The sequence below is a fragment of the Miscanthus floridulus genome, chromosome 7 (assembly GCF_019320115.1).
Source record: "Miscanthus floridulus cultivar M001 chromosome 7, ASM1932011v1, whole genome shotgun sequence".
Lineage (NCBI taxonomy): Eukaryota > Viridiplantae > Streptophyta > Magnoliopsida > Poales > Poaceae > Miscanthus > Miscanthus floridulus.
The window spans coordinates 31,686,681-31,694,298 of record NC_089586.1 but is presented as its reverse complement, the minus strand read 5'-3'; the positions used below and the strand labels follow the sequence as shown (position 1 = coordinate 31,694,298).

The 7,618-nt window shown below is 44.2% G+C and overlaps 1 long non-coding RNA gene across 1 annotated transcript; it reads right to left on the bottom strand.

Moving 5' to 3' along the window:
- Positions 1 to 4,746: 4,746 nt before the first annotated feature.
- On the bottom strand, positions 4,747 to 6,134 carry LOC136466826 (uncharacterized). The gene is made up of 3 exons (XR_010761465.1): positions 5,960 to 6,134; positions 5,646 to 5,757; positions 4,747 to 5,532 (listed from the first exon to the last, which is right to left on the bottom strand). It is a non-coding gene; the product is annotated as an uncharacterized lncRNA (long non-coding RNA).
- Between the last annotated feature and the right edge of the window lie 1,484 nt (positions 6,135 to 7,618).

Here is a 7,618-nt window from a genome sequence, read left to right as displayed (position 1 = left end):
GAACAGCAAGATCATCAGTCTGTGGTTGATACCGAGAATCATCAAGAAGCAGCCAACCAACAGATACTCTTGGAGAGGATTGAAGCTTTTGATTCTTCAGCATGGGAACAATTCTTGAAGCGCATTGAAGCCAACAAGAAGAAACAAGAACATCAGCAAGATCAGTCGACGGTAGATACCGAGAAGCGTCAAGAACCACCCAACAGTAACGATGATAATGCTGGTGCTGATATTCATCTGCAGAAAGTTGTGCAGAGCGCTGCAGCGGGTACTACTCCAGTGTTGCCCCGTGCATGCTTGGTGGCGAGGGAGCTCCTTACCATCAAGGATGAAGCAGAGCGTTGGGCCTCATCGCCAATGTGTGGGCGGAGATGCTTTACTATGCCGCGCCTCGTTGCGGCTGTGCTTTCCACCACGAGCATCTTAGCACCTGTGGGGAGTTCATCACCCACCTTCTCCTTCTCATGAAATTTCTAGGCCCTTTTCTGCCACCCCCTGATACCTGAGCTTCATTGTATAGTCTTATATTAGGAGGTAAATCCATGCTCAGCTCTTGTATATATATGTATGATTGTTGTATCTTTCAGAAGATATAAGCTCCAAAAACTAGTACACGTAGCCACTACATGTAATAAGGATTTGTTTGGTTTAGCTGTGAGTTGTGAGAAGCTATTGTGAGGTATGAGTTGTGGAGAATCTATAAGCTGTTTTTGGTTGGAACAATTATGAAACATGAGTCTCTATATATATCACCCCCCTTGAAATAGTTGTGAAACATCTCTATTTCTACCTATTTGGAAAAGCAGAAAGCAAAAAATCAAAGGCAGGGTCTAAGATGCTGTGAAAATTGTACTGCACAAAAGCAACAAAGCTTCAGGTTCCATTCATTTAGCTGCCATTTGCTTTTGGCAACAGAAGCACTTTCCAGAGGCTGAACCAAGCACAACCTAAGATTTGAATTCCATCTAATATTGATAGGAGGGAATATACATGTAACAATTGTTTCTGTTATGATTGAACAAGTTGAGAGACATCGTTCATCCTTTTTAAGTGAACAGAGGCAAGCAGGACTCTTTTTGTGTAACGTTTTATGTAACCCTATTATCATGATAGCTTTTGTATTTGTTCCCTTTGCTGTATTGGAGACTTGTGCTCCAAGGCTCCAACAATTGACATATGGTTCATATTTGATGCCTGGCCCGATAGAAATGCTCGGTTCCTACGTTTCCCGCGGGCCTGGCTGGGAGGAGAATCTTACACCGCTGGAGCCTGGCTCGGCCGCTGGCGTAGGCAACCAAACACACACAGAAGTTGCATGTGGGAACCAGGTAACCAAACAGCCCCCTACAAGCCATCTTATCTTTTGGAGGACTCGCATGTCTGAGCATGCATTTCTCATTAAGAAACAGCGCATCACGTTGCCCCTATAAAAGGCTTTCTGCACAAATGGCTGATGAGTGATGAATCATGAACTGCAGTATATGCCCCCGTCGTCCGGTTGGAAACTAGGATCACGCAAGAAATTTCCGATGACGCGTCGGGTCACATCTCACTGGGGCGGCCGGCGCAGCCAATCGTCCTGCACTTCGTATCGATCTAGCCATCTAGGACCTGTATCGAAGAACCTGTGAGATATTATATTATATACGCTCATATATATGCATTTGGTTGTGCCCTGTATCGAAGAACCTGTGAGAAAAGAACACGAATAATCAGAATTATTGGTACCATATCTTGGTTTCGTTTCACTCTGGAACAGATTCCAGATGTCGGTGCGTTACCCTGCAAAGATGTTAAGATACACAACTATTAGGTCATATTCGTTTCTCTTATAATCCGTCTTTTTCAGCTTATTTTTTCAGCTAGAATAGTATTTTTCTCTCACAACAAATCAGCCGGAACATTATTTCGACTTGTTTTTTCAGCGAAGCGAACATGCCCATTGTATCTTCCATCTGAATATGATAGAATTCTAATTTACTCTAGTTGAAATTATAGAACCAAATGTCGTACGGTCGATAAGGCCCCGTTCGACTTGCTGAAAGTGGCTGAAAAACACTGTTCTGGCTGAAATATTGTGAGAGAAAAACACGGTTCCGGCTGAAAAAAGAAGCCGATAAAGCCGGATTTAAAGTAAGCCGAACGGGACCATGTCCCAAATGATATTCCTGCCAACAGTAAAACATCGGGCATAATTCGTAAAGGAGGTGAGCTATTGTCATGTGGGGCCACCATTATTACTCCCTAGGTGGCGCCAGCACAGCAATATTGCAGGGATCGGCATGCGCCAGCAGCAGCACCATTTCAGGGATCAGCATGAAGGCCAAGAATTAGTTATTTATGGAGTTTATTTCCTTTTATTTAGCAGGCCAAGTAAATACAAAGGCTTAGACAGTTTTTAAGGGGCTGGGCTAAAAACGTGAGCTGAAATTACAAGAAAGATAAGGCCGAGCTAATAAAGAAAGCTGATGCTTTTGACAAAACAAAACAAAAAAAAGCGGAGGTGTAGCCTTTAAATAGTGTAGAAAACGACCTTAAAAATTAGTGAAATTTTACGGTGCTCAGAGGAACCAAAAATATATGTCAGAAATTATTTACAAAATAAATTTAAAGGGTAGAATAGTACTTACCACCCGTTTATCTTCCTGTACGAGCTCTGTCTCCTTCATGTCACTGCGGCGGACTGCCAGGTGCACGGTGTCCATCATCGAGCTAACATAAACGGCTTGGGTCCCTCCGCTGCCACCACCAGGCGGCGACCTCTGCCTCCGGCCATGTCCACCATCACGATGCCACTAGCAGTGACGCCGTAGAAGTGGCCAGCAAAAAGCATCGTGGACATGATTAGATCTGGCCCGGTGTTGAGCAGCACCCAGCGGTCGTCGCCAGGCTGGGCAATGGCCATTGTCCCATCATCTCTGCCGTAGAAGTAGAGGAAGACCGTGCTGTGATCCAGGAGGCCCGCACAGCACGACATGCACTCGCCGATGCATCCGAGAGAAAACTCCACGAGGCCCATCAGGCGCGTAAGCGGGTTCAGCAGGCGGGCAGCCTCGATCTGCTTACAATGCATGACGAGGAGACCCTCGGCGGTGGTCACGCAGCTCCGGATTCCGTGTGAGGCAGCGACGGTCGCGAGCTTCACTTGTGGGGCTGTGGCGGTCGTGAGCTTCTCGTAATCGCCGAGGAGCATGATCCACTGCCGGGGTAGAGGGGCGGGTCCTACAGGACGCCGTGCGCGCGGGGTCCGTGCAACATCGCCGGATTCACCGCCACGGGAGGCACACGGCTCGGAAGCAGAGGCTCTTCAATAATAACAATGCGCCTGGTCTTCGGCAAGGAGTAGGACTCTTGTATACGTACTAGGTGGGCAGGCGCGCTTCGCTGCGCCCGTAGTGACTCCCAAGTCTGGTCTTCAGAAACAGTAATGCATTCAGTGGAACGAAGTACGTACTCCTTAGATGGCAGGCGTTCACACATTTATTAATTTGCATAGGTATAATGAAATGAAGCGGCGCTCACTCAGCTGTACATTAGTTAGATAACACAAATGTAGTCTTGTAAAGGAATAGAGCATAGTTGTAAAGATCATGGTAAGAGAGAGGTCTTATGTCGATGACATTATGTTCATTTCACTTTGACATAGAAAAAATCAATATTATTGGTAGAGAAAATTACAACTGCGACACATTGTGTGGATTAAAGGAAAACATAAGCCGAATGACGCTAGCACTGACACCTTGACTTGTAAGTAGTGCAGCAAGAATCGAACAGCAGGTACTGCATCCTTTGTATTGAGTGTTCTCCATCATCTGTAATCTTCGTTTTTCCAGCTGCATAGTAATTAATCCACACTTCATATCAGGACATTATTACAGCTAATCAATCATTTCTTGGACAACAAAAGTTTGGTATGTGCTGCTTAAGCTTGTTACTTTGTTAGCAATAATTGCAACATCCATCGATAGGGAGAAAGTAAAAATCATCTTTATATTGGAGACATAAAGTTCAGGTGTCACATGAAAAGCTGATCTATCATCTATGGAACATATGGGCCTGTAACCTGATTTCAATGAACTTAAGTGAAGCTACACCAATACGGCAAATTTGTTAACCAAAACAAATTTACAGACCTTTACTGTCACATGGAAAAAAAAGGCGCAAATACCATAGACAGATTGTACATACCAATTGACTATCAGCATGTTCGCTTGCTCGTAAACGATCGTAAATTTTCAGCCGGAAACAGTGTTTTTCTCCCACACCAAACCAGCCAGCAGTAAATAATCCACGATCGTTTACGGCCTCCCGAACAGGCTCTATGTTTGTCAAAATCCTAGAGTTGATAAATGACGTATTTGTGACTATTGCTGTTCCAAACAATTTGATGGTACATTAGCTATGTTTGTCAAAATCCTAGAGGGTTTTCCTTCAAATAACCAAAAGATCACAATTTGTAGGATTAGTTTTTTTTGGAAACAATAGGATTCGCTAGTCAATAACATGAATACTCACTCGTCTCGTGGCAAGGAAACTAATTTGTTTTCTGCCTGAGAATCAGAGACTATGCATATGGCTATCTGGTACGGTCAACTGCAGTGAGATGTAAAACGCAAAAAAGAAGAAATGAAACGGAAAAATAAGATGTAAAATAATGAAAAGCACTAAGCAGCCTCCCGTTTACCCAAGAAACCAAGGACAAGAAGCAAGTATACCTAGATGATTCATATGTTAATTTACTTCTTAGTTGTACGATTCATTCTTAACTTGGTTTCACAAAATGTTATAGAAGAATTAGCACCACAAACAGATAACAAAAAAACAGTTAGCCTCCGTTGGAGTACCTTGGAACATGCAAACTGCATTCTTCTGTAGACAAAGGAAATTTGACACATCGTTGCAACTTATAAGGACAGCTAGAGAGCAAGCAACGACATATGGACCAGATCTTTGTTAATATATCGATCAGTGCATGAAGCAGGTGAAGGCAACACCGAGGGGAATCACAAGACATCAAATTGAACCCCTCCTGCAAACCCCAGATTTCCATAATTCTCAGTGGGCTTCGAGTTTAGAAATCCCAATGTATTGTTACGTGTAACATGCGATTGACAATTTGGAGCTCCTATTACATATATGAGATATCCATTAAGAAACATAGCTCCAAGAAGACATGGATTTTCTCTGTTCATGGATAATGTAAAAAAAGCTCGTGGAACATTTTTGAAATCTGGAAATAAATATGTAGAGAGAGGACATGATGTACATGTACCTGGTTTGGGGATGTTCGATTGAGCGCATAGTCAGGAATGACATGGCCACATGAAAAAAAAATCCAAATAGCCTTTCTAATTTCAGTAAGTTCAGTATAATTTTATAAATCTACAACAGGGACAAAAGGGATATGCTGGCAATTTTCACAGCTTCCTCATGTCATGAACCCTTTAATTTGAAGTCACTATTCAGATTCAAAGGGGATATGCTGGCAATTTTCACAGATTCCTCAATCTTGGTGCAGGATATATGGGTAGCCTGTTTGAAAATAGAGATCTTTAGTTTCATATTAAACCTGCACTTCCAGATTTTGAAGCCACAACACAAGCGGCATGGGGGAAATTGGCTAAAGGGAGAGTGTGGTGACGTACCTGTCACTGCACCAGGCTGTGGATTCCTATTTGTCAAGCACATTAAATGAAACCCCTTAGATTAGCACAAAGCGATGACAACGCCTCATTCCAAATACACGCTGAGACCAACCTTTTGCATACTTGCATGTTAGTAGTGTGTATTCATGAGGAAGGCAATGGAGGAGCTGACAGTGCTAGATCAGCCGATACGTAGAGAAAAAAAAAAAACTGAAGCAGATGTACATGTGCTTTCTTTTGAGATCACACATGCTGCCGACCATGTTCACAACAAAATAATGACGGGGGAGGAGAAGATTCTGTGATGAACTCACCAGATCTGGGCGGCGTGGATGGAGATGAAGATCAGTAGCATCTCAGGTCCACCACCATGTCGTCGTCGCACCGGTCGCTAGCAGGGGGCAACTGCGGCTACGGATCGCTATGGAGCAGGTTGGGGAGGCTGATGGAGTGGAGCCTGAGGTCGACCAAGACGACGGCTACGGCTCTATGGTGGCCACCAGCGGCGGATCCACAGGGGGGGGGGGGGCTGGGGGGCTCCAGCCTCCCCTAATTTTTTGATTTCAAGTCTAATCACTGTAGCAAAAGCTTGATTTCACTATTAAATCTTCATGCAAATCAACATCTCCATTGTTTTAGCCCCTTATCCCGCATCGTGCATCCGCCACTGGTGGCCACGGGGGCAGGAAGTAAGGACGCGATGACGGCGCAGAAGGCGGAGGGAGGAGGCAGCGGCTGTGCGGAAGGCAAGCGCGAGGTGTCGCGGCAACCGCATTTCACGCCGCCGCCACCGCTGTCGATGTCATCCTAGCGGCGGGGATTGATTGGAGGCGAGGAAGCGGAGGAAGGGATCTGGCCCAGGAGGCCAGGACCAAACCTCCGAGGTCGAAACTCAGGCCCGGACACGCACGCGCATTGCAGCAGAGCACAGGAAGGGCGACCTCGTCAGATCCGTAAACCGTCCGCGCCGGTAGCACGGTACCGGGAGACCGGGAACAGAAACGCAGCATGGCCACGCGGCAGACAACGGCTGGGTGCCCCGTATGTGAACAGTAACCAAAGCCTTGAGAGAGCGCAGAATCTAGGAGCTTTATGGAGTTTAATACTAGGTAGGTTGGCGCGCTTCGCTGCGCCCGTAGTGATAATACATAATCATCTGCATGTTTGCTCTTTATAGAAACGACAATGAATTCAGTAGCACGAAATAGATTGCAAGCGTTCACACGGATCTATTAGTTTACATATGTACAATAGAGTGAATCGCTAGTCTAGTCACTCAAATATACATTTGAGACATTGCCACACAAGTGTACAGACTTGTACAGGAAGAGAGCATAACCGTAAATATCAGGAGAAGTGAGGTTTTACGTGGATGCCATGTATGATCATTTCACTTTGATATAGGATATTTCCATACATGTATACAAAAGTACTAATCTGACATTGGGTGGATTAAAGGAAAACACCAGCTGAATGTCACCTTGTCTCCTAATTAGTGCAGTCAAAATTGATCCATGACTATTGGGTGACATTTGTGCTTTCTTAGTGTTCTCCCCATGCAATCTTCGTTTTCCAGCTGCATATTAAGCTAAACTTCAGAACTACGAAACATTTCTTGGACAACCAAAGTTTGGGATGAGTTTCTTAAACTTGTTAGCAATAATTTCAACAACATCATCAGGTAGAAAGCAAAAACTATCTTATATTGCACACATAAACTTCAGGTATTAAAGTTTGGCATCATTCCCGTGATAGTTTAATTCAATACTAACATGATTTATGGAAGAAGACACATACGGGCAAAATCTGATTTCAATGAACTGAAGTCAAGCTAAATCAATTAGTAGATTGGCTATGTTTGTCAAAATCCTCAAGGCTTTTCCTTCAAGTAACCAAACGAAGATGACGACAATTCTTAGCATTATTTTTTTTGGAAACAAAAGGAGCACATGCTTTGTAAGACAATAACATAA